General features: G+C 44.0%; 1 pseudogene; it reads right to left on the bottom strand.

Annotated features, from left to right (window-relative positions):
- LOC104310052 (F-box only protein 15-like) overlaps positions 1 to 27498 on the bottom strand; it is a 73951-nt pseudogene that overhangs the window by 38295 nt on the left and 8158 nt on the right.

Here is a 27498-nt window from a genome sequence, read left to right as displayed (position 1 = left end):
TGGTGTGGCAGATTGTGTAGCAGATTGCATGGCTTCATATTTGGTGACAAATTCAATGTTATTTAGATGGCTTTAGGTAGCTCTTGACCCTCCAGCCCCTTGGCTACTCATTTTCAGCTCCATGTCACTGTAGTGCTTTGCTTAGCCTAGTGTTTGTGTGGCTGTAAGTACAGCAGCTCAGGGAATTGATCTAGTGATCTTGCTTTCCCTACCTTGTTCACAGTTTGGCTGTGCAGGCAGCTGCGCCAATGCTGTCCAGAACACCAGCCCTGCTGTTGGAAGGACTACTTGAGGAACTGTGGTCTGCACCAGTCATCACCCTGTCCATGGAAGCACAAGTCCCTGCAGTGTGCTCACAGCAAAAATCCAGGGTTTGCACTGGTTTTTTGAGCTTTTTTTTTTTTCCTGCAGAGACTGCAGGAGTTCTAATATCAGGGTGATCTGTTTGGCTCAGTTGTATTCGACTTCTGCTTTTTCAATACAATATTCAAGAGGAGTTTGTGCTCACATAGAATAAGAAACTAACTTTATCAAGGTTGTACAACTTGATTTTTAAGTTATTTTTTAATAAATAGTTAAAACAGATAATTTGGGAGATCTGTTACAGAAGAAGCATCAGGTTGTGAAAGAGGAATGTTGAAGGCTTAGGGCAGATCTTTGGTGGACAAAAGGCTGAACACCAGCCAGCAATGTGCACTTGCAGGCCAGAAAGCCAACCATATCCTGGGCTCCATCAAAAGAAGTGTGGCCAGCAGGTTGAGGGAGATAATTCTGCCTCTCTTCTCTGCTCTGGTGAGACCACACAGGAAGTATTGTGTGTAGCTCTAGCATCCTCCACACAAGGAAGACATGAGCTTGTTGGAGCGTGTCCAGACAAGGGCTACAAAAATTATCAGAGAGCTGTAACATTTCCTCTGCTAAGAAAGGCTGAGAAAGTTGGAGTGTTTCAGTTTGAAGAAGAGAAGGTTCTTGGGACACCTTGTTATGGCATTTCAGTACTTAAAGGAGGCTTACAAGAAATATGGGGACAGAGTTCTTAATAGGGCCCACAAACTGATAGAGTAGGTAAAAGGAAGATGTTTTTTACCATGAGGGTGGTGAAACACTAGTGTGGGTTGTCCAGACAGGTGGTAGATGCTCCATCCCTGGAAACATTCAAGGTGAGGCTGGACAAGACTCTGAGCAACCTGATCTAGTTGAAGATGTCCCTGCTTAACGCAGGGTGGGGTGGACTAAATGACCTTTAAAGGTCCCTTCCAAACCAAACAATTCTGTGCTTCTATTCTATGTTAACTTAACAATGGCATTTCTTCTGCTGATTAGAGAAAAACACTATAAAGCAACTGAGGGTCAGATTCACATCTGATCTTTTTTAGTAAAGCTCCACTGAAGTCAGCAGAGCTTTGCTGATTTACATCAGTTGAAGACCTAGTCACAACTTTTTGTAACTTAACTCCTACAGTAGCTTATTTTTCACTTGAAGGAAGGATTTATTAGTTTGTTTGGGTTTTGGTGGTGGTGGTTGGGTGGTTTTTTGTTTTTTTCTTTCTGAATTTTTAGAGCATCTTTAGCTTTATTTTAAATTTGCTTTTAGAGTTGATGGTAGGTTTTTGACTCTTGTTCTCATAATTTATCTGTTGAAAGTTCTTCTGAATGTCAAATGCTTAGAGTATCTTTCAGATTCTCAGGTGACTAAGATAGGTTTCTTTTTTTTTTTAATTAAAAAGAAGAAGATGAGTTTCAGGGCAATCGTGTTTTGATATTCCCATATGTATCTGAAGTCACTCACATTAGGAGAACTGGGCTTCAGTTTTTGAAATCAGACTTCTTTAAATTCAGCTCTGAAAGTGCATTTCCCTATCTGACTAAAATACCGATGGTTTTAAATATTATATGGTAAGCCTCATCAACCCTGATAGATGCTAAACGGTATCTTGCTTTATGATTTGATTCCAACCTCATTTCTTACACTGTAAATCCAGTGTAACTCCTTCAAGTTCAGTAGAATTGCTCTAGGTTTACACTGCCATAACAAAGGTTAAAATCTGTCTCCAGACTTCTACTCCCCTAAAGAAAAATTATTTGCCATGGTAACTGTAAAAACCCCTGTACGACAAATAATAGAAACTTAAAATACCATCTTTGGAGTATTTTACTGAACTTACCTAATTATTACAACTAATTGGAATTCAGAATGTCTACCTCTCAGGCACCATATCAATTACCTCACTGAATAATGCAGGGCTAGGCTTCCTTATTTGAGTGAGAGAGGTTTTGTTGGCCAGGTGCAGTGGACCAGTGTCACACTATTCAGTGTCATTGTCTCTTCAGGACAGAGGCACATGGTCACCATCACTTCTGAGGTCTGCCTGTGCACAGAGGTCCTGAAGCATCCACACTGTTTATAGGTCACTTTTGCACCACCCTTGCTCATTTTCCCACTCCTTTCAGAGATGCCTTACTCCCCTGCCTTCCAGCCTCAGAAATCTGCATGTCATCAGCTAACAGACATCCCTAGCTTGACATGCAAACATGTGCAAAGCAAAGCAAATGCAGGAAGAAGACAGAGCTAATGCAAGTGAACATCACAGTCCAACAGTGTCTCCCGCTTCAGATTCCACAGCTGGACTCTGAGGTCCTCTCTCCTGTTGTGCAGCAGTGAAGGCCTTGAGCACATCTCTTCTTTCCAGTGAATGAAGCATATTGGAGCTCACTGTGAGAGTTTTTTGCTGAGATTCAAGTTCTCACACTGACACTTCTTTCTCTTCAGTGTTTCTTCTCTCATTGCCCTTGTAGGATAATAGTATAGTGATGGTTGCTTGATGCAGGAGAAGAGGGAGCCAGCAATGGCAAGGAGTAGCTGATTAAAGTAGACATTAGGATCAAGACTTGCATACAATGAAGGTTTATGACTTTCAAAGCAATAAACATCTAGCGCTGCAGCAGCTCCAGCTGTGGTCAGGGGCTCTGCACAGAACAGGTGGGCAAAACATCCATCACAGTTTGGCTCATTTGGCTCTGATGGGTAAATGAATGTGATTTCACAGTGTGTGACTCCACCTCCTGCTCCAAACTTTTCTCATCTGTTCCCACTTGTATAGAATGTGGTCTCAAGCCTGATACAAAAAGTTCACCATCTTGCCCTTAACAAAACAGGGGCAGGAGAGTAAAAAAAAATATTTAAAAATCCTCCCATTTCTGCTCTACTTCTCTTTTTTTTTCTGATGAAAGGCTAAGTGCTCTTGATGGAGGCATATATTGACAGAACAGGGTTGCTAAGGTAAGACAGATAGCAGGTAGCATGATGGTTCTATTGACTTTGATAAGTTTAGGTGCCAGGACAAACTAAGATACCTGCAGAACCTTGGACAAGCAAGGTCGGGGCGGGGGAGGGGAAAGACAAAACAATCTTTGAATCTTCTAGCAAATGTAATTAGGGTTGTCAGATTCCAAATAATGTTTACAACCATCTCCTCAGCATTTCCTGAGAATGATGATAGTCATCTTCCTCACCAGCTGAGATGTGGCTGAGACTTCCATGAAATCTATCTTTCTTCATTCCTTAGTTGACCACCCTTCATTTACAGTGTACTCCTCCTCTGTTGCTATTGTGGGCCCTTTGCAGCCCAGATCAGGTCTGTACCAGTCTTGCCACCAGGTAAAATTGCAGCCAGCAGCTCCTCGTGACAAGCAACACATGCAGTTGCAAGTTGTAACTCTGCCTGGGCCCTTGGTTACAGAGCAGTATGCAGTGGGAACTTGCATCCATCCACACTGACACATAGGATGGCTGTCATGACCAAGAATATCCTACTTTCCACTGCTGATTGCAAAAGGCATGGAGATAGGAGTGAGAAACACTGATGTCCTACTGCTGAAATATTGTCCTGGATGCAGTGTGAGCTTCTTTACTGTAAAAATGGCAAAACATCCTCAAAGAGCATTCCAGAAGGATCATCATAACTAATTCAGCAGGGCTGAGTTCCTACCCTCCTGATGAGCCAAGGCCAAAGTGAAAAGTGAGGCTGTAGGCGGTGGGGATGCAGCATACAAATGTCATAGAATCATAGAATCAATAAGTTTGGAAAAGACCTCAAAGATCATCAAGTCCAACCTGTCATCCAAGACCTCATGACTACTAAACCACAGCACCAAGTGCCACGTCCAATCCCCTCTTGAACACCTCCAGGGATGGTGACTCCACCACTTCATGTGGGGTGTGGTGGTTTAGGCTATGCCTTTAAAATTTAGTTACAGATTTCAAGCAGAAAAGTATAAAAGTATAAATAAATCACCATTGGGTGTAAAAAGAAAAACAAAAGATTATTCTAAACAAATTTATTGGACAAATGTCTGGGATAAGAGTAGCTGTACCATAACAATTCTTCCCATTTTCCCATTCCTTTTCTCTTCTCTTCTGAGCTTGGCTGTTTTGCTTCGCTCGGGAGGGAAAGAACGTGCTTCTGGCTGGCCTTGGATAAGTCTAACCCACTGCTTTTTCTCTTTCTGCTCCTCTCTCTCTCTTGGGACAGGGGGCCTGGGGGTGGGGGCAGTGGAATGACTTCCTGTGTCTTTTGACCGGGGGAGGGGTTCGTGTTGTTTGCTAATTGTAAATATCTATATAATATTGTAAATGCTGTATAATTTGTATATATTCATTGCATTCCACTGCAGAGTGCAGTTTTTGCTTGTAAATACAGCTTCATTTCTTCAGCTTCTGAGTTGGTCTGGCTAAAAGTTAATGCTGGGGGGAAACTTCAACCCTCCACATGGGAAATTAAATTAAACTGTACACGTGCCACGTATGAAGGGGGCAAAGTGCACTCTGACAAATAATGCATGAACTCAACACTAATGAGTGTAGAACAGGTAGCATAGACAGGTTAAACATAATTTCACATGCACGGCGCAAGATTGCTTTATAATGTTGTGGATGTAATATTCCCTTCTTACATAGAAGAACTTTAGCCACATTCCTGCACTTGATTAGGGTGAAGATGGAATTGAACACTGCTTTCTTACATCAACATCCAGCATGGACCAGTAGTTCATCCTACCCATGCTGCTACTTTTGCCTGGAGTCCCCTTCAGATATAGCAGCCTGTGTACAAACTGCGGGGGAGCTGTTCACACCCAGCTTAGAGCTGTGAAAAGTAGCAGGCACCTGAGACAAGCTGCCATCAGCAGAAATCATCAGCAAGGAAGTCTTCTGCATTGCTCAGTTTACAATTTATGCTGGCCCTGTATTTAAATACACTGATGACAACTTGGGGCAGAGGTGTCATTTCAGCATTTAGGCAACCTCATACCCCTCTCCTACTCGTCGCCCGGCAATACTTTTGTTTCTGTCCCCTGACTGATCTCATGTGATTTGAAGTGGCTGAAATAGGTAAAGATAGTAGTTGTTATTGTGTCATGTTTACATGCATTGATGTGCAGTAGAAATGGGGAAAAAGTGATTGTGGTCAAGTGAACTACTGCAGGATAAAGAGAGATAAATAATTCAGATTCTCATTATAACAGAAGAGAGCAGCTCCTTTAGAGAGAAGGGAGACTGTCTTTGTGTGAATTGGTATGCACAGGCTGTTTAGTAGCCATAGCATGTAATCTAGCATTAGTATTAACATAAATCAGTGGCAGGAATTAACAATATTTCTGAAGTCTTATATGATAACTGGATCCACACTATATTGTTTAGTCCTCCTGGGCATTTTAATAATCATGTAATAGAAATGTTGGAGTAGCTGAGATATTCTTTATATTGCTCTATGAAAGGTCTTTAACACAATGTCTTTAGCAGACAGTTTTGATAGAATGTGTTGTACAAAAAGAAATATGCCTATTTTGGTAATATGGGTATGTTTCATTAGCTCAGCCTGCAGCAATATGACTTTACATTTAAAAAGGAATACAATTAATAACAATGAGAGGGGTTTTTTAGCTCTCAGAGTATAGCTGGAGGAACTGAGCAAGGTGTCAGGGCAATTAAATAGAAGCACTGTATTACCTTTGTCTGAACACTCATAACATCATCCTGTCTCAATATGCTGAATAGGGCGTCTCTTTGCAGTAGGATTCTCAATTTATTTTGATGTTTTCTGTAACTCAGATAATAAAAATATGGACTTTTTTTATTGATCTTTAAAAATGAACAAATCTTGGGAATTAACATGTCTGTGGATCCATATATTTTCAATTTTCCATAAAGCATGGAATGATAATATGAAAGATACACAATAGCTTCTCAGCACTGAACTTAATGGAACCATCATATCAGTGCCATGTGAAAATACAAAATACTGCCAGTCCATATGCAGCACATGGATTAAATAACTGCAGTCCAGGGAAAAAGTCATACTTTGAGACTATTAAAATAATCAGCACAGGTATTATTTTCTTCAGCATTAACCTTTATGTTCTGTGTTAAGTGACAATTAAACTGGTGGAACAAAATCCTTCCCTGGAGTAACAATATCCAGCATTTCTTTCATCTCTAAAGAGGCTTCTTAATATCTTGCAATCCTAAAAATTCTAATTTTCCCCTCATTGCAGGTCAGATTTAATGAAAGTAATAGGAGATAAATGGCTTGGGCTCATCTGAGCCTTCAGCAGCCATGTGAATGCGAGGCAGAGATCTCTGGCCTCCTGGGATAAGCATCAGCAGAACACAGCAGGGACACTGCAAGGATGGCCTCAGGGAACAGAGTCCTTCTTCTTGTTCAGGACACAGTCCTTCACGTTGCACTCACTCCTCTGCTGGAGGGTCTTTTGGGTGTCCCAGTCTGGCCTGCATGTCTAGGTAGGGAGGTCAGGAGCATGACCTGGCCACAGGAGCAAGGGCAACAAAGACGTAACCCAAGGCTTCACTGCAACTGGCACCTAAACACATATGGACTCTTTGAGAAAAAAAGGTTGAAAGCATCTCTTTTGCAGGGGCAGCTTGCTGGTAGTGTTCATGCTCTTACAGCAGTGACAGTTATGTGGGAAACACATTAGGCAGGTGCCAAAGCAGAAGTGACCTTCCCTTCTCCCCACACCTCTATGTGCCCCAGGTGTACCAGCACCATTTCCTGGGTGCCCAGCAGCAGCACATGGGAGGCTGCAGGAAAACACTGTCCTGGGGCCCAAGAGGATTAATGAACAACTCCACAAGCATTCATGAGTAACATATTCCAGCTCAGCTGAGAACAGTTTCCCAACTCGCAGAGCTCTAGGTTACTCCTCCCCACAGCAGCTCCCGGGTTAATGGCAGACGGCGCCGGCTGCCCTGTCTCATCCCCGGGCAGCAGCTGCCCCGACCCTGCTTAGCCCTGCATGTATGCAGCGGCACACGGCGCCTCGAGCGATTAAATCACCCCAACGTGCTGGCAAGGGCCTCCCCTCCCCTGCTAAGTGTTATTGACAGACCCATCAAAGGCAGTGATGCATCGGCGCTCACCTCAACCCCGGCAGGCTGAGCTGAGGGCGACATGCGGTCGCCATGGCAGCAAGCGGGGCGCAGCGCATGCCGGGAGGGGTGTGGCAGGCACCGGGCAGCCATTTTGGCAGGGCCCAGTGGAGAAGCCTTGAGCCCTCTCATTGATCTGGCAGCCCTCGGCGCTATCGACCATTCCAATTTGCGGGAATTTATGGTATCGATGTGGGGCTGATTAACATTTTGCGCCAGAGCAGCTCAATACGGGCTGGTAACAGCTTCTAATGATTAATTGACTTTTATGATTCCACCTCGGCGCTGTCAGCGAGCTGTGAACGGCGGCTGCGCTCCTCCCCGGGCTGCGCTCCTCCCGCAGCTGCTCTCCAGTGGCACAGGCAGTGACTGAGTGCCTGGGAAATTAGTGTCCTTGCTGTCTCGTTACGTGAGAGATAAATGCTGTGACATTTAATGCAGACCTTAATTTAGAACAGAACTAAGCAGATCATTTTGCAGTTTAATCATAAACAGGTAAATATCAAAACCTGTTAGCGTTTCACGAGTTAGGTGGACAGACAGCAAAGACGACTCCAAGGTGCTGCCTGCTTTCACTCACACAGGTGAACCGAGCACGGACTCCGCCTTCTGAAGGTTCACAATACTCTCTGCTGGAGCTGTGACCCAGCAAGTCATAACAGCTTGAAGTCCTGGAAGACAGTCCCACAGAGACTGGGCCACTGAAACAACAGAAGGCTTTTCCGTCTTCATACAAGAGAGTAATGGAATGGTGTGGCCAGCAGGAGCAGGGAGGTCATTGTGCCCCTGGACTCTGCATTGGTTAGGCCACACCTTGAGTACTGTGTCCAGTTCTGGGCCCCTCAGTTTAGGAAGGACATCGAGACACTTGAACGTGTCCAGAGAAGGGCAACAAGGCTGGTGAGAGGCCTTGAGCACAGCCCTATGAGGAGAGGCTGAGGGAGCTGGGATTGCTTAGCCTGGAGAAGAGAAGGATCAGGGGTGACCTCATTGCCCTCTACAACTACCTGAAAGGTGGTTGTAGCCAAGAAGGGGTTGGTCTCTTCTCCCAGGCAACCAGCACCAGAACAAGAAGACACAGTCTCAAGCTGTGCCAGGGGAGGTTTAGACTCGAGGTGAGGAGAAAGTTCTTCACTGAGCGAGTCATTCGTCATTGGAATGTGCTGCCCAGGGAGGTGGTGGAGTCACCGTCCCTGGAGGTGTTCAAGGGGAGATTGGACGTGGCACTTGGTGCCGTGGTCTAGTTGTGAGGTCTGTTGGGACAGGTTAGACTTGATGATCCTTGGGGTCTCTTCCAACCTTAGCTATACTGTGATACTACTGTGATACTGTGAACATCCAGCACACAGCACTCCTTCACAGTGCCTTCCAGCTGACAGGGCAAGCCAGGCATGGTGGCTAAAAGACAGTGGTCCATGTTGTCCTGCAGGCTGCTGACAGCTGTGAGCCTCACATACCCATCTGCAATCTCACCTTTTTTGCAGAAGAGGTCCCTGAATGTTGCACACATGTAGGCACAGGTTCCATTGTGGATTTCAAAGTGTAGACAGTAGCCATGTGTGGTAGGTTGAAACTAACCCCCAACATAAAATTGCCAGACCAGCTCAGTTAAAAAGGAAATTAAGCTACATTTACAAGCAAAACTACAATCTAAATATGAAATTTGTGGCACTTGGTGCCATGGTTTAGTCATGAGGTCTGTGGTGACAGGTTGGACTCGATGTTCTTTGAGGTCTCTTCCAATCTTAGTGATACTGTGATACTGTGATGCTGTGAAATGCAATGAATATGTACAAATTCTACAATATTTACATATATCCATAAAATTTACAAACAGCACAAGAACCCCCCTGGACAAAATCAGAAGCTATTAGTAGTTTCCCCCTCCATGCTTCCTTCCCTCCCTCTGCCCACCAGACAAGACAGAGAGCAGAGAGTTGCTGTTAGTACTTAACTGCAACAAAGCAATGCAGCCAAGGTCAGCAAAGCCAGCAGAAGCCAGAAGCTAGTTTCTGCTAGAGCAAAGAGAGAAAATTAGTTTACAGATCTAACTTTTATGTGTGTTATCTGTCCAATGGGATTATTTAGACCTTATCATTATTTCCCTTTTTTTACATCCAATGGTAATTTACTTATATTCTACTGCTTTCTGTTCAAGATCTGTGGAAAATTTTCTATGTACAGCCTAAAACTACCACACCATGCAGTCCATACTCTGGGTCAGTATCACCCAGTAGAGGCTGATGAAGTGGACGGGCATAAGAAGAAGCAGCAGAACCCAAGATGCTTCTCTCCATGAACTGATGATAATGAAGACTGGCTGAGACAGAAGCGATCTCCTTTGTGTCCTTCCAAAGGCCTACTAAGAGTCCTGGCTTCAGAGTGAAGAGCTGGAGAATGTTGTCAGCACCAGGTGCTGTCAGATCAGCAAGATGGTATTCAGCAACCAGGGAATGGTAGCGAGGTCCCTTCCTGCTCTAAGGAAATAAAGGCGCAACTCCATAGAGCCTGAGTGTTGCGAGGACATCCAGACATGGCCAGTTGATACCATACCAAAATATGTTAAGAAATGCATCCTGAAATGATACTTTTCTCTTCTCCTTTAGGTGTTCCTTTCTTCTCTTTCAGGACAAGCATCCAGCTCAAGCCAGCAGCTCTCATGGCTTCTTTGTTTTCACATGGCAGAGGATTTCTGAGCAAGTCCATAGATCTAATCTCGTTTGGACAGCAGCTATTTGGAGATGTATTTTTCCTTCCAGTGGTCAGAACTTCTATCCTGCAGAGCAGCACAGCCTGAGCAAAGAGTTTGTGTTGGTCCTGAGTTCATTTTCCAAAATGCCCTTTTTGGTTTGAAACACTAGGAGTAGTTTCCTAGCTAGATGACATTGTCACTGGCCAGCTGATAGAAGCTCCTGTTCATACAGCCCACAGACAGCAGGGATTCAGTATCCAGAAGGGAAAAGATCATTATTAGCAATTCTAGTGGCAGGCTCTCAATGCTTGACCTGGGCTCTGGATTCATAGCAGGTTTTAAACACAGACTCTCAACTCCAGCCCTTGCAGCTTCAGAACCATCCCCAGGCCAGGCAGCAAAGCTCCTTGACCTGGGCCTGACAGCACAGCCATGCCAAAGGGCACCAGCAGCAGGCACAGGGCTAAAAGGTGGCAGCAGCCCTGTGGAGAAGAACCTGGGAGTCCTGGTGGACAAGAAGTTATCCACAGGTCAGCAATGTGCCCTTGTGGCCAAGAAGGCCAATGGGATACTGGAGTGCATTAAGAAGAGTGTGTCCAGCAGATTGAGGGATGTCCTCCTCCCACTCTACTCTGCCCTGGTGAGACCACACATGGAATATTGCATCCAGTTTTGGGTTCTCCAGTTTAGGAGTGATGGGGATCTGCTGGAGATAATCCAACAGAGAGCTACCAGGATGATTAAGGGACTGGAGCAAGTGCCTTATGAGAAAAGGCTGAGAGACCTGGGGCTTTTTAGTCTGGAGAAGAGAAGACTGATAGGGGATTTAATAAACATTTATAAATATCTGAGAGATGGGTGTCAAGAGGGAGGAGACAGGCTCTTCTCAGTTGTACCCTGTGATAGGACTAGGGGTAATGGATATAAACTACAGCACAGGAGGTTCCACCTCAACATGAGGGGGGAGCTTCTTCACTGTGAGGGTCACAGAGCACTGGAACAGGCTGCCCAGGGAGGTTGTGGAGTCTCCTTCTCTGGAGACTTTCAAGACCCATCTGGATGCATTCCTGTGTGACCTGTGCTAGATTCTATGGTCCTGCTCTGGCAGGGGGGTTGGAGGTCCCTTCCAGCCCCTAACATCCTGTGATCCTGTGGTCCCGTGACAGCAGAAGTAAAGTGCAGCAGGCAGCTGAGGAATGGCAGAGGTAAGGTAAGGTAATGAAACTTAGAGCAAGCAATGTTTTAATAGTAAGAGTGTAAGTGTATGCAGTGTAAGTGTAGAGAGTGTCATATCTGCAGTTCAGGTATGGTTCTCTTTAGCCAGATTTGGTGACGACGGAGGTTCTTGGAATCAATACGGCTGACCAATATGATCGGGTATTGATCCTTTATTGTTCCAGTATTGCAGGCCTATGGCTCAGGCCTATGGTGAAAGCATGGCACAGTAAAGCATGGAAGGAGAGGAGACAGGACAGGCAGAAAAAGAAGTGCGTAGCAAGGAAACTGCTACAACTTATATAACCTTGGTGTGCCTTGTTGGCATGGATTCATTGGTCCCCTATGAGTGACCACACATCACACTATCGTAGATTATTGGTCCAACTATAGATGACACGTGAGGTTTGTTGATGCAGGTGCATGTCCTGTTGTCCCGAGATAACTCACTATGTTTCTAGCTACCAGCGTCTTGTTTTAGTTGCAGTCCTGCAGGCACAGCACTGTTTTGGCATACTGCTAGCTGGCTCTGCACTTCTGCTGAGCATGGCCTGCCACCATGTCAGGCTCTAGGCCTGCACTGCCAGATTGCTCACACCGCTCGTCACTGGCATTCTCACAGTTCTCCTACATGGCCGTCTCACTATTGTTCCTCCTATAATCTCAATCAGTGTTTTCAAGATAACCACAAAATGAGGGCATGATATATGGAGGAAAAATTAAAAAAAGAAGTCACCTGAAGTTAATCTGTTACCTAAACCAAACATAAACATTATGGAGAATTTGCACAGGAAAACAAAATTTGATTATACTCCATAACAAATTAAAAAAGAAAAAGAAGATTGTCTGGAAGGCTGTGTGCTGTCAACTCCTACCTTCCCATGTTCATATTTATAGCCTATGCCTTTGCATTCATTTTAATTAAAAAGATTGTAAGTTTCTTTTTAAATAACTGTCTAAACAAAGTGTCATATTATGCATGTTTATACTTACAAAAGCTAAAATGGCATATTTTGATCCTCTTTGAAATTTTAATCTCTGCCTTCTCACCACTCCATCATCCCTTGTATTACAGCTGATTTACAGAGGAAATGAGGCTGCAATGGGCCAGATTCTTAAATCATCTTGACCCACTTCAGAAGAGCTGGAGAGCTGCCGAGTCTCCCCATTTGAGGATTCCCTTGGCACGAGGGAGTTCCTAGCTTGTACAAAACTGACAGAGCCAATTCCTATGCCATCTGTTCCCGCAGCCCCTGTTTAGAGGAGCCTAGCTGGGGCAGAGTAGGGGTGTAATTGGGGTATTTCTACCTTTTCCTTCTTCCTTTCCAAGACTCTCATGGGAGCAATAGCCAACTTGTTAAAGCACAACATGAATTCCAGAAACTGAAAACTACGACGTTATCCCTTGCTGCCTCCTTCTAAGCTGCACCCAGTGCTCCTTTTACAAGTTGTCTGGGATACTCCAAGAAGCTGTGCAGACAAGGCCACCTCCAAAGGCTCTTCTCTTTTAACCTGAATTGGTCTCAAGGAGCAATCAAACAAGGAGTGAAACTGCAAAAACTGTTGTGCAGTAACCTCTGGGGAAAGAGGAAAAGAGGACAAACTTCTGAACATCACAGAGCATCCACATCTTAACTGTGATCAACAGAAGTCAGAATAGGTCATCTAATAACAGCCCTCAGTGATGTCATACCAGCTATGTAATAAGTGCATAGCTTCCAAATCAAAATTCACAGTGCTGAGCCAGACTCCTAGAGGTCTGCATACACTGGATGTTTGTCTACGGATTTGTTCTGATGGGCTTTGGTGCTATGATCCAAATGGCATGTATTCTGACAGGTATTTCCACTTGAAAACATCACCTATTAGCCGAGAGGTAGTCAGGGATGGCATTTTAAACCACTTCTCAACTAGTGCCACTTGTTACACTGCAACCTGACAGTAGAGGCACATCCCTTCCTTCTCACTGCGGGCAGGCTGGTGGGGAAGCGGGGTGCACACTTCCCTGCAGTGAATCGGGAACAGACTCCACACAGTCAGCCTGCCTCAGCAGTAAGGCAGTGACTACATGCTGAGGGGAAGCCTTGACTTGCTATCTTTTTGTGTTGTTTTTTTTTAACATCACCATTCAGATATTTGCTTCTGTCTCTCAGCCTGAGCTTCTGTGCAACTGGCACATTCAGAGTGTGACAGCATACCACACTGTGCATGGGACAGACTGAGAGGGTCTTTGCAGTGTCCCAGAATCCAGCTTTGTTGCCCCAAGAAAGAGAAAGCACAGCAGGTCCCCAGGGCTGCTCCAGCTGTAAGAGGTGAGGGGAAGCAGTGAAACATGTCAGAGAGCCATACTTGGATGCTGCTGTCACTGGATAACTGGAGAATGACTGCTGATCCTGGGAGGAGTAGCAGGTTCCCTGATGCATACTCTGACCTCTCACTTTGTGTCATCAGACAGCCTGGCTTTCAAGGATGCAGAACACCAGTTAAATGGCAATTATAAGAGCCCATTATAACCTGGGTACAGGTCAGTCTAAGCCACTGCTCTCATTTTGCTTATGCTAGCAGCTGGCCCTCAATAGAGATTGAATGTGCTCACACAGACTGCCTCTTCATTGACCCAGCAATTTGAAGATCCAGATTAGCATGTGTGTATTCTTGGCTTTAGAGATCAGCAGTGAGTAAATTCCTGAGTTAGTCACAAGCTTGGACTAAGGAGTAGGCAACATGCAGGTAGATAAAATTTAAATTCCCTTGACATCAACTGTGATAAGCTAGCCCTTACAAAGTGACCATGTGAAGATGGGTACAGGTAAGACAGATGCCTGCTCCCGTCCTGCATGGCGACCCAGCTCTGATCCCGCAGCTGTGTACCCACACAACTATAGCGCAAGTCTTAACTTCTTCTTAGCCTTACCTCTATTACTTCCCTCCTCAGCAGGACAGGGGAGAGAAAATATAACAAAAAGTTCATGGGTTGAGATAATGACAGGAACTTTTCTCAGCAATTACCATCATGGCCAAAACAGATTTGACTTGGGTAAAATAATTTATTATCAATCAAAGCAGAGTAGGAAGACATCTTCAGACCTAAGAACATCAAACATACAAAAGAAATTTTGTTCAAATCTCAGACAAGTTCTAGGGAGATTCAAAAGAATCTCAAATGTTTGTGAAGTGAGAAATAAATTCAAAAATATACCTCCCCCCTACTTTTCCTTTCTTCCCAGGCTTAACTTCATTCCTCATTCCTCTACCTGCAAGTGGCATAGAGGGCGAGGGAATGGGGGTTGTGGTTAACTCATCACATGTTGTGTCTGCTGCTCCTTTTATTCCTCATGGAGAGGACTCCTTATAATCTACCCCAGCTCCAGCATGGGATCCTTCCCACAGGAGTCACTTCTCTGTAAACTTCTCTGTGAACTTCTCCAGCATGAGTCCTTCCCACAAGCTGCAGTTCTTCACAAACTATTCCAGTGTGGGGTCCTTCCACAGGGTTCAGTCTTTCAGGAACAGACTGCTCCAATGCGGGTCCCCCATGGGGTTAAAAGTCCTGCCAGCAAAATTGCTGAAGTGTGGGCTGCCCATGGGGGTCACATCCTTCTTCAGGCATACATATGCTCTGGTATGGGGTCCCCCACAAGTTGCTAGGTGGATATCTGATCCACCATTAACCTCCATGGGTGTGGTGGTTTTAGGCCATGCCTTTAAAATTTAGTTACAGATTTTGAGCAGAAAAGTAGACAAATATAACTAAATCACTATTGGGTGTAAAAAGGAAAACAAAAGATTATTCTAAACAAATTCATTGGATAAATATCTGGAATAAGACGAGTGGTACCATAACAATTTTCTTCGTCTCTTCTGATCTCTGGCTGTTTTGCTTCGCTCAGGAGAGATTAATCTGTGTGCTTCAGCTGGCCTTGGCTAAGTCTAACCCACTGCTTTTCTCTCTGCTCCTTTCTCTCTTGGGACGGGGGGTGGGGGTGGGGAGGCAGTGGAACAGCTTCCCTGGTCTCTGACCAGGGGAGTTTTTGTGTTTGCTAATTGTAAATATCTGTATCATATTGTAAATGCTGTATATTTTGTACATAATCATTGCATTCCATTGTACAGTGTAGATTTTCCTTGTAAATACAGCTTCATTTGCTTCTAAGTTGGTGTGGAAAGTTAATGCTGGGGGGGGGAAACTTCAGCCCACCACAATGGGCTAAAGGGGCACAGCCTGTTTCACCATGGTCTTCACCACAGGCCACAAGAGAAATTCCTCTCCCACACCTACAGCACCTCCTGCCCCTCCTTATCTTCTGGTTGCAGAGTTGTTTCTCACATACTTTAACTCCTCTATCTATCTGAAGTTGCCATTGCCCAGAGGATTTTTCATCTTCTTAAATACATTATTCCAGAGGTCCGACCATTGCTGATGTGCCCAGCCTTGACCAGTGACAGATCCATCTTGTAATCAGCTGACACTGGCTCTATCAGACACAGGGAAAACTTCTAGCATCTTCTCACAGAAGGCACCCCTGTAGCTCCTTCACTATCTAAACCTTGCCGCACAAGCCAAATACATGGGTTGTCCCATGGTTAGCTATCTTAGTCACACATTTGGAGACAGGTGGCTCATTTCCATTCTCCTTTCAGATAGGGCTCACAGTGATACCACTTACAGCTGGTCACCTGTTGAATATGTGTCCCAGAAATGAGACTTCAGACCTATCTCAGTAGACTCTACAATACTGTTGAGGACATCTCTTAAGAAGAATTTAGGTGGGAGTGCTTCTAGTTGGGTTGTTTTGGGGTTTTTTTTCTGTATTAGCTGGCTCACTGTGCAGCCCAGAGGCAAGAAACTTAGAGCCAGAGGGAGTGGAAAGGAGTGCCATGAATGGAGCATATAAGTGTTCCATTCATCAAGAATGTGAAGCTCTGTTTTATGGTTCATGCTTGTCTACACATAATGGAAAAGCAGTACCTCACATTTGTCCTAGTTAGCTCTGCAACTCCCGATTTCTTGGCTGCAGCTTGCCTCACTTGAGTGTCAAGTATGTTGTGGTCTTCTCCATGACAGTCTCCTCAAGAGACCTTCAAACCCATACCTTAGGCTAAAGAGAACTTAAAACTTTCATTTCCCAAAGTTTCCCAACTGCCAGGCAATTGCACAAAAGGTAGACAACAATTGTCACATTTGAAAGGAAGTGCCTGAGAATACTGAAACCAAAAGTGTACAAAACTATGCTGACACTGTCTTTTGCAGATGGAGGTGAGCCTGTTTTGTTCTTTTTCCAAGCCAGCTGGGGAACTGCTTCACTGTGTTTATCCTGAGCTAATGCAGCTACATAGCTTCATGTTCAAAAGCTTCTAGTTATCACTGTGTGCCCCAGAAAACAAGCAGAGTGGCTCTCAATTGCTGTCAAAAGCCAGAGAAATGTTCTGGTGCTGTGCACCTCTGGGGCAAATCTCGTTGGTTGTGACCCAACAGGGTTATGAGGTAGGAAGGGCCCAGACTGTGAAAGGAAATAGGAATAGTTCATCTGTGTGGCCCTGTAGCAGAGCCAATTTGAGATGCAAGACAAGCAGGCTGTTGCTTTTTCTGCCTCCTGTTGCAAAGAAACTCCAAACAAAAAAACCAAACAACAACCCAAAACAAAACAAAAAACCAAAACACCACCTCCATACCACTACTTTACTTCAGAGAGAGCCCAGTAAAATGAGGCAGAAGTCTGTGTCCTGGGGCAGTAATTGATGCTTCTGCTCCTTTATTTCCCTGGCAGGACCCCAGCCTCTGTCTTATTCTTGACTGTACCTTAGCATTTTCTACTGCAGAGGAAAACAGGGTCCAGGTCCTCCTCTGCAGGAAGGCCATGCTCTTTTTCATTTGAGCTAGCTGTGGGTAGGATGGTTAGACACATACAGTAGGACTGTACTGGTCACATAAGGAAGTCCCTGCTCAGCAACATACGTGTCTGGGAGATGCTTAATAGAGATTGACGGTATTTTCTGTGTGACCCTCAGTGTGCACCTGCATTCTGCCTAAATTGCATTCTAGGGACATGAAAACCAGCTTGGGATCATGCCCAGATTCACCTCATAATTCCTTAAAAAAATTCTACCTACTTACCTTCAAAAATGAGACTTTTTGCTTCCTAATCCCCCAGTGGGGGATCAGAGGAAGCAGGAATTATCCTGTGTTGTCTGAATAGTACAGCAGAACAAGAGACACAGAAAAGAGAAGGTAAACTGCATGGGAAAATCTCACCCCATGGAAGTCTATGGCAAAAATTCCACTGACTTCAACAGCTTTCTGTTTTGTAGCTGTGTGTCCTTGTATCTGACCATAGACTCCTTTCAGTGGCACAGTGTTAATAAGTTATATGGCTGCTACAAAATGGCAGAATGCAACCTTCTCCATTTTTATCATCATAGAATCACAGAATTGTCAGTATTGGAAAGGACCTCAAAGATCATCTAGTTCCAACCCCGCTGCCATGGGCAGGGACACTTTGAACTAGATCAGGTTGCCCAGAGCTCCATCCAACCTGGCCTTAAAAACTTCCAGGGATGTGGTTTCCACCACTTCTTTGGACAATTTGTTCCGGTGTCTCACCACCCATGTGGTGAAGAATGTCTTCCTAACATCTAATCTAAATCTACCCTTCTCTAGATTGCATCCATTCCCCCTAGTCCTATCACTACCTGACACCCTAAAAAGTCCCTCCCCAGCTTTCTTGTAAGCCCTCTTCAGATACTGGATGGCCACAAGAAGGTCTCCTCAGAGCCTTCTCTTCTCCAGACTGAACAACCCCAACTGTCTCAGCCTGTCCTCCCAGAGAGGGGCTCCAGCACTCTGATCATCCTTGTGGCCCTTCTCTGGACACGTTCCAGTATGCCCATATCGTTCTTGTAATAAGGGCTCCAGAACTGGATACAGTACTCCAGGTGGGGTCCCATAAGAGTGGTGTAGAGGGGGATAATCACCTCCCTCTACCTGCTGGTCATGCTTGTCTTGATGCAGCCCAGGATGTGATTGGCTTTCTGGGCTGCAAGTCACACTGGTGGCTCATATTGAGCTTCTCATCCACCAGCACTCCCAAGTCCTTTTCTTCAGGGCTGCTATGAAGCCAGTCACTGCCCAGCCTATATTGGTGCCTGGGATTGCCCCGACCCAGACACAGGACCTTGCATTTAGTCGTGTTGAACTTCATGAGGCTGGCTTGGGCCCACCTCTCCAGCCTGTCTGCTGCACCACACAGCTTGGTGTCATCAGGGAACCTGCTTGAAGGTGCACACAATGCCACTGTCCATGTCACCAAGAGAGATGTTAAACAAGACTGGTATCCGTACTGATCCCTGAGGGACTCTACTTGTCACTGGCCTCCACTTGGACATGGACCCATTGACAGCCACCCTTTGGGTGCTCCTGTTTCCTTTCTGAGGGGGCCCACACCTTCCCTATGGCACAGCACATGCACTCTGTGTAGCAAGCAGCATCTTTGTGTATCAGGTAATACAAGAACAGCATTGCATTATTAAGAAAATGGTTTTATCACAATGTAGGATGACTGGCATTGAATCTTTTCACTATTGTGAGGGGCTTGGAGCACAAGCTCTATGAGGAGAGACTGAGGGAGCTGGGGTTGCTTAGTCTGGAGAGAAGGAGACTCAGGGGTGACCTTATTGCTCTCTACAACTACCTGAAGGGGGGTTGTAGTGAGGCAGAGGTTGGTCTCTTCTCCCAGGCAACCAGTACCAGAACAAGAGGGCACAGTCTCAGGCTGCTTCAGGGGAGGTTTAGGCTGGAGGTTAGGAGGAAGTTTTACACAGAGAGAGTGATTGCCCACTGGAATGGGCTGCCCGAGGAGGTGGTGGGGTCGCCGTCGCTGGGGGTGTTCAGGGCGAGGCTTGACAGGATGCTTGGTTGCATGGTTTAGTTGATTGGGTAGTGTTGGATGATAGGTTGGACACGATGATCTCAAAGGTCTCTTCCAACCTGGTTTATTCTATTCTATTCTATTCTATCTTTGTGTATCAGGTAATACAAGAACAGCATTGCATTATTAAGAAAATGGTTTTATCACAATGTAGGATGACTGGCATTGAATCTTTTCACTATTCTGTCACGTTCCTCTCCATCGTATTGCATTTTGTGCCATACATGTGCTGCATTCTCTGAATATTCCTATAGTCAGCCTCACCAACTTTTGCTTAAATGCATGGCTAGGGATACTGGCAGAGAACTGGGGTGGACTGTATTTACAATGACATCTCTGATATTAATCCATTCAAAAATAACAAAACAGAAAAACACTGAGCAAAGATAATATTCAGCACTTTGCCAAGAGAGACCGTTGTTTTGCTGCAGCCACGTGCCAGCCGTTCGTTAACAAAATTCCACACATTATCTTCTTTCATGGGTTCAGAGGGCACTTACCAAGTGTAATTTCCACCTGTAGGCACTGCTTTAGTTTTGGTTTTATGATTCCTTTTCCAGGTTCATAAGAGAATTTAATTAGGCTTCTTATAGATTTCTTTGGCAATTTTTGAATGTACATATATTTCTGCTTCTTGATTACGATCCCCTTTAACTCACTGGATGTCCCAAATTATAAGCTTTGCATGGAATCAGTTGCCTTTGGCTATGTTTGGTATTATGTTACCTTCTGTTCAGTTAACGGTGTGGAGATAGGCCATAAGCACTGGAAAAACCTCAAAGCTCTTTTCTGCTGTTTTGAAATTGAGAAAGCAGAAACATAATTGCTTTTGTTGGATCACAATCCTGAATAGCAAAAGACTTTTTAAACATCTGCCCTTCCTTTGATTGGCTTTACATCTTCTCTCTTTTTTTTTGTCTACTGTTCATTATTCTGCATTTTATTCACTAATGAAAAATCCTATCCATGACAATATTTTCATATGCTGTAAGATGACTAGGATTCAATGCATTTAATCTGATCTAGCCCTACAGAAAACCTTAATAGAATGTGACAATATATGTTAATTCTGTGAGGTTTGTATTTCCTTCTTGCTTGGGTAATATCTGATCTGTCTTGCCTACAATCTCGGCACAATCTCCTGCAACCCTGACTTTTGGCAGAGCCAGACTCTGACTCCCAGGATGTATTTGCAAGGCCCATTGAAGTCAAACAACACTGTGTAGCTATATGTGAAATACATTTTTCTTTCTTTGTTACTGGGGTTCTGCTGCCATTCAGATCTCTGGCAAATCCGGCACCAGCCTAAATTCTGCCAAGAACAGGCAGAATTGTTCTGGTTTACATGGGATTCTCTCGGTCAAGAGAACTCACACGTGTCTCCGTTTGCTCCCTCTTTATCATTAATCAAATTCCTGTAATGTAATGGTTTAACCCACCTACATCAACAAAAACTTGGCTGAGCCCAGTCAGGGAAGCGAATGGAGCTGTATTTTACAAGCAATAATGGAACGCAATGATATATACAAACTATACGGTGTTTACAACATTGTACAAGTACTTACAAAAACAAAACAAGATGGAAATCCTCTCTGGGCAGAAGGATTCCACCTCGCCTCCCCCCAGCCTCTCTCCTGTCCCTTTTTCCTCTGTTAATTAGAAGAGAAAAGGAGAAAAATGTTAGGGGAATTTCAGTTAGCTCAAAGTGTTGTTAGTAAGTCAGCAGTGCTTATCTCAGGGTTTGCTCTCTCTGTCCAGGACAACGTGCATGCCAGGAGAAAGACAAAAGATGGAGTGAAACTTAGAGAAAGGAATGTGAGAGATATTGCTGTGGTGCATCTCACATCTGATCAATGAAATTTGTTTAGAATCAATCTTTGTTTTCCTTTTTACACCCAACTGTAGATTTGCTCAGAATTTTTTTAACTGCACAGCCCAAACTGTCACACTTTATATGTCTCTCTTCCTTCTCTCGTCTTCCTCCTTTTCTCTACTGCCCCCCCCCAACCCTCCCCAAGCTGTCAAATACCTGTTATGATATTAGCATTCATTCCCAGGGAAATGTAGCAGCCAGAAATAATGTCAGTCCCTGCATGGACCAGAAGAATCTGTTCATTCTACAGGGAATAGCTATCCCTATTCAATAATAATAATAATGATAATAATATTGAAATTAAGAAATAACATTCTCTCTTTAACATGGGAAGACAATACAAATAATTGAGGAATTTCCTGATGAGTTTGTTATTAAAACAGTATCTAGAGGAAATCTGACTACACAGCACACTGAAATGTGTCCTTTGGGGATTTTTTCCTGGTTGGAGCCTAGTGCTTGACATCAACACCACCAGTATTTTCACTGCTACCTGGGAATAAAGGTGGAATGAAGTCTGGAGGCTTTTAAAAAGTCACTTCTGATTTTGCTCATTTAGGAGCTAAGTATTTCAAAAGCATTGAAGGCCAAATCTGTAAGTGTCGATGGTCCCCAGTTGGATCCAGATTTTCGGAAAGATTCCATTCCCATTTACACTTCTCAGTAGAGTATTTTTCCACAAGTGCTCAGCAGCCAGCAGTTCTTTCTGGCCAAGAAGCCATTGAGAATGCTGGCTTTTTTTGGTTGTTGTTGTTGTTGTTTTAAGTGCCTAAAAGAGAACGGGGAGCTCCTTTGTGAATCAGAGAGTTTCTTCAGACAAGTTATGCCTGATGAGCCTGTCTCTGAGGCAAGAAGTGAAATATAGCTTTCCTCTCTGAAACCTCTAGAGGCAGCTGGCATTAGAAAGACCCAGCAAGTGTACTGCTGGGCAGAAACAGCTCCAAGAGAGCTAGCTTGGCGAATGGAAGCAATGGAGAAACACCCATAATTCCTCCTGGAGCTTTGCAGTATATGAGGAAACAAGTATTTCCATGAATACCAGAATTATTCCAAAAGCCTAGTTTCCAATGGAGTTAGTGTTTCATGGCTGACTGACATTTTAAATGAATTATACTATTGCTGCAGTGTGAATTCTGCCCTTATCAGACACTGGAGAAACCATAGGGGAGAGAAGCCTTGGCTGCAGAATAGATTCCCTTATATCTAATAAGGTATAAGCTCTGACTGAAGCTTTCCTTCAAATACATCCAGTCTCTCTCCCAGGTGGATTCACTCCGTGTCAAACAACAACTGAGCGTGGGCTGCAGCCTTTCTGTTTGTAGGAAAGCTCCTCAGCTTTCTGTTTTCACTAAAACTTACAAACTTATCTCTGCTTATCTCTGAAACTTCTACCTTTCTTCCAGGTTCAGCTACAATTGGCCAGTGGGTTCAAACGTTATTAGACAACCATGTGCACAAGCACAAACATATTGCAATTAAATGAACTGTGCTTCCTTGTGGAGCCAGGCTTAAAACACCCACTGCTAAACTCTAAATGACTGCAGCCTGCTGCATCTATGGCTGAATTGGGGAGGCTTTTAAAAAGGACTGAGTGAAAAGAGAAATAAAATATTCTTGTATCTCCTGTCCCAGAAAGCAATCAGTTGCACATCCGCCTCCATCCCTAGCCATAGTGTCTCCCTGTCAGACACAACTGCTGCAGAGCCGTTTGGTGTGGAGCATGCTAGGGGGGCAGTCAGGGGAGCTGGAATCTTTCCTGGCTAGTCTACCAGTGTGAAGGATTGGCAGCACTTCTTGCAGTTTCCTTTCCCATGAGCAACTAGCAGCAATCAAACACAATCTAGCCCTCATTATTTGCCGTTAGTTTCTTTGATTGTGATTTGGAAATACGTTGCTAAGGAAAGCAAAAACCATAGTTAACTGATTGACAGAAAATAAGAGTCATAGAAAACATCTGGAGGGCCAGATGAGTACAAGCCATTGTTTAGTTTAATACTCTTGTAATATTTGCTGCAAACAGCCAAGCTGAAGGGTGGATTCTTCATCACTTTTATTATGTGCTTATTCCAAAATACTAGTGAATGGACTCTGACAACAATGTTTGAACCACTGGCCCTTTTGCCCAGACCATGGCTTGGCTTCCTGAAGCTGTGTAAGGCCAAATTATCAGAATATCATATCAAAATATGAGAATGGACATTCTGGATCATACCAACATCCCTTTAGATTCTGCCCTCTCATGATGGCTAATAGCAGATGTTTAGGAAAAAATACAAAGCCAAAAAATTCAGCCGTTGTTCTCCAATACACCCTCCTAGCTTCTAGTGACTAGAGAACAAGCTGAGCCAGAGGTGGTATCTTTGTATTTGATATGGGTAGCTGGACTTTTTTTTTTCTTCTGGAATTCTTCCCCTCAGCCTTTGAAGGTAGAAATAATGAATAGCTTATGTTTTGTCCAGGGAAAAATTCAGAAGACCAAAATCCTTCACCTTGAAATTTCAGACTCACCCCTAAGAAATGGGCTCCATCAAGCTGTAGGAACATGTTTAACCCTAACTTGAAGACAAAGAGACTCAGCCTCTGATTTTCATTCTGGTATTCACTCTTTGGCTAACTGCACAGTTGTTGAGCAGCAGAAAACAAGGAAGAGGGTGGAGAGAGAGGGGGAGTGGGACAAAGGGAAGCAGACTGCAGCTTCCCAGAGCAGCTTCTCAGAGCCTCCCTTCAGGCAGGCAAGAGAAGAAAAAGCCAGCACATCACCTGGTTGACCACATAGCCCACCAGCTGCAACCCTGGGAGCCAACACCCTGATTGAAATGTGTTTCTCAGATACCTTTAAGCAGGGTGGTCTCTGTGTACATATAAATAGTTGACAGAAATGTGGTTAATGGCCAACTTTCTGAAGTCTTTCCAAGTCCATTCCTATGCTGACTGTAGTTATTCAACAACTGTGGGAGGGGAGGGAAGAGGAAAAGAGAGAAGGGGAAGGGAGTGGAATAAAGTATGGAAGAAAAAGAGGAAGAAAAAGAGATAAGAGGAGAAGCAAACTGTGGATGCATTTTATCTTTGCTGATCAAGTGACTTCCTTACTTCTTCAGGTTCACCTACAATTAAGCATGTTTTTTCTTACATATTTGCCATTGTTATGAAGTCATTAATATTCTAGGTAGTTTTTATAGCTTAACATGATCAAAGTATCATTTTACCACAAATGTCTGCTAAGCTTTTGTTGAGGTCATGGCTCAGAAACACTGATTCATGAGCAAGTTCTCTGTTCAGAGAATATTCACAAGGGCATCCACTGTAGCCTTTTGCAGTTTTATGAGGGCTTTTCCTGCCCATTCTCACATAACATTCATTTCTACCCATAACTGGTGTGGCCCTAAAGTCACCCCACTGAATCACCCTCCAAAGCAGAACAGACACAGTGTAGTCCCTGCTCTCCACTATTCCATTAGACCTTGTTCAGCACATGTGAAAGGGCTTGCCAGCAAAGCTACACTAATAGAATACCAGCAGAGCCACCTCATTGGAACCATTTTGATGAACAAAATAATAAACCAAAAAAATACTTTCCCCCCACACACCCCATTGTTCTGTCTACATCAGGCAATTGTTTTCATGCTTCTGACTGACACAGCAAAGGCTGGCAAAACTCTACGCAGACAGAAAATCCTGAGGGTGGGAGCAGAATACTCACTGCTGGTTCTAGCTGTGTCTCAGTTGCCTCTCTGGGTTGGCTGCTGGCATGAGGAAATTTGCATTTAGAACTGTATTACCAAAGATTTGTGGCAAATGTCATTACCATTTTTTCATTTTGTTTATTTTAAAAGCACTCTGTGTTCTAGCATTTCCTAGTGCTATGTGAAATAAAAACTAGGCAAAAAAAAAAACCAACAAGAAAAAGGTGCTTTGAGGGGGATCAACAGATAGCCAAAGGACCAGCAGTATTTGACCATTGGGATGTGTTTACTGAAAGATCTTTTTTGAAGGACAGGCTCCATCTGAGCAACTGTGGAAATAGCCTTCTGGAAGCAAGTCTGGCAGAACTGATAAGCAGAGCTTTGAACTAAGAAATGAAGAGTACAGAGTCAAAGACTTGAATAATCTCCACACGCTTGTGGAACACCAGAGGAGAAAGCCTAGGTACACGAGGGTATGCCAAAGAATAAAGAAATTTCAGTGATCAGAATAGTCAGGAATAGGAAGATAGAAAGTGAAAACTGTGATGAGAACTGCTTCCAAGTCAGCAATACAGTGCCTGTCAGGAGCAGGTCTGAACAAAGCTGTGGTATGGGGTACAGAAATATTTAACAAAAATATTGGTACTAAAAAAGGAAAGAGCATGAACTAAGCTGGCAGGACACTAGGCAGAACAGGTATACACCGGTAACAAAACAGAATTGCAATCATGGCTGGAACACTGGTCTGGAAGCATATGTATTATTCAGAAAGACAGAGATAAAGGTGAAGGTGATGGCAGAGAACTGTGCATTAAGGACACAAAACACTGCAAAGGAAGATGTGCAGAAGGGATAGCATGCAAAAAGCAGCATTTGTTCCAGTTACAATCCCGTTGGGGAAGGCTGGTAAAAGGGTTCTTGGAAAATGCAAGCCCTCTCATTTGGCTCTGGTTATGGGTAAAGTCAATGGTAATGCCATTAGAGAGACAGGTTTTGCTGGGTTTGTGTCATGCAGGAAAATTTTACCTTCTCATTTACCTTCCCAAATATGGGTCAAAGAGCAAATGTGAGACAGAGCACTGGAATAGTCTGCCTTGAGAGCTTGTGGAATCTCCTTCTCTCAAGACTTTTAAAACCCACCTAGACACATTCCTGTGCAGCCTGATCTAGATGAGCCTGCTTTAGTACAGGAAGTGAACTAGATGATCCCCAGAGGTTCTTTCCAGCCCTTACTATTGTGTAATGATGACAGAATCCAAATACTTCTAGATGTAGTAGTCAGCAAATTTCTTAATCAAATTTTCACAGAAACAGTAAAAAGTGATGCTGACTGAGAACTGGGGTTGGTAATTGATGACTTCAGCAAAAAATTGCCTTGGCTTAAGCGGTCAGGAACTGACACTTCCTAATTAAATGGAACAGATAAATGAGTCTGTTAATAAGCTTTTGCATTTCAAAAGGCAAAGTTTGGTAAACTCCTGGAACTGATTAGTAAAGTCAGATGGATTAGAGTCCAGGCATTAAAATGTGAAAGAGGCTTGGAGCTTCTACAGGTCTGAGCAACTAAAAGTTTGGGGAATCTGCATTAACAGGCAACAGAGAAAGCCTGGTTGCATAACCTCTTCAACAGAAGTACTAGTGCATTAGCTTATGTTTTTTAGAAGAAGAACAGGTGTTAACCAGAGAACAGACTAAAATGTGACAGGAAATACCAGACCAAAGTTCTTCTAAGATTTTTTGAATGAGATGATATCCTACATAGAGAGATTAGGGTAAATACTGTCTATTTAAATTTCATTACAGTATTTGACACAGTAGTAGAAGACATTATTTGTTAGCTGGAACACTACAGAATAACTGTGTGTAACAAGGACTTGGCTCATAGCATACAGACACCACTGGGAAAAAAAAACAACAAACAAAACAAAACAAAAAACATTGCAAGGCTGGAGAGAAGCAATTTAGAGAGTTCTTCAAACTAAGTGTTGGGACCAATCTTGTTTAATATTTTCATAAATTACGTGACTTAAGTGCAGACTTTGATATTTTTGATGACACAATATTGAGAGGTGTTGGTGAAAAAAAAAGTGCATATCCAGACTGAAAGCAGGTAAAGATTTACAAAAAACACCCAACCATTAAATGCAAAGTAAGGATTAGCAGTACAGTTTCACTTAGTTGCTTAGAGAGCAGAAACACTATGCCTACACTATCCAAGGTGAACCCCATAGTATCACAGTATAACCAAGGTTGGAAGAGACCCCAAGGATCATCAAGTCCAACCTGTCCCAACAGACCTCACAACTAGACCATGGCACCAAGTGCCACGTCCAATCTCCCCTTGAACACCTCCAGGGACGGCGACTCCACCACCTCCCTGGGCAGCCCATTCCAATGACGAATTACTCGCTCAGTGAAGAACTTTTTCCTCACCTCGAGTCTAAACCTCCCCTGGCACAGCTTGAGACTGTGTCCCCTTGTTCTGGTGATGGTTGCCTGGGAGAAGAGACCAACCCCTTCCTGTCTACAACCACCTTTCAGGTAGTTGTAGAGGGCAATGAAGTCACCCCTGATCCTTCTCTTCTCCAGGCTAAACAATCCCAGCTCCCTCAGCCTCTCCTCATAGGGCTTGTGCTCAAGGCCTCTCCCCAGCCTTGTTGCCC

The sequence above is a fragment of the Dryobates pubescens genome, chromosome 7, assembly GCF_014839835.1.
Source record: "Dryobates pubescens isolate bDryPub1 chromosome 7, bDryPub1.pri, whole genome shotgun sequence".
Classification (NCBI taxonomy): Eukaryota; Metazoa; Chordata; class Aves; order Piciformes; family Picidae; genus Dryobates; species Dryobates pubescens.
This window is presented reverse-complemented; position numbering and strand designations above follow the sequence as displayed.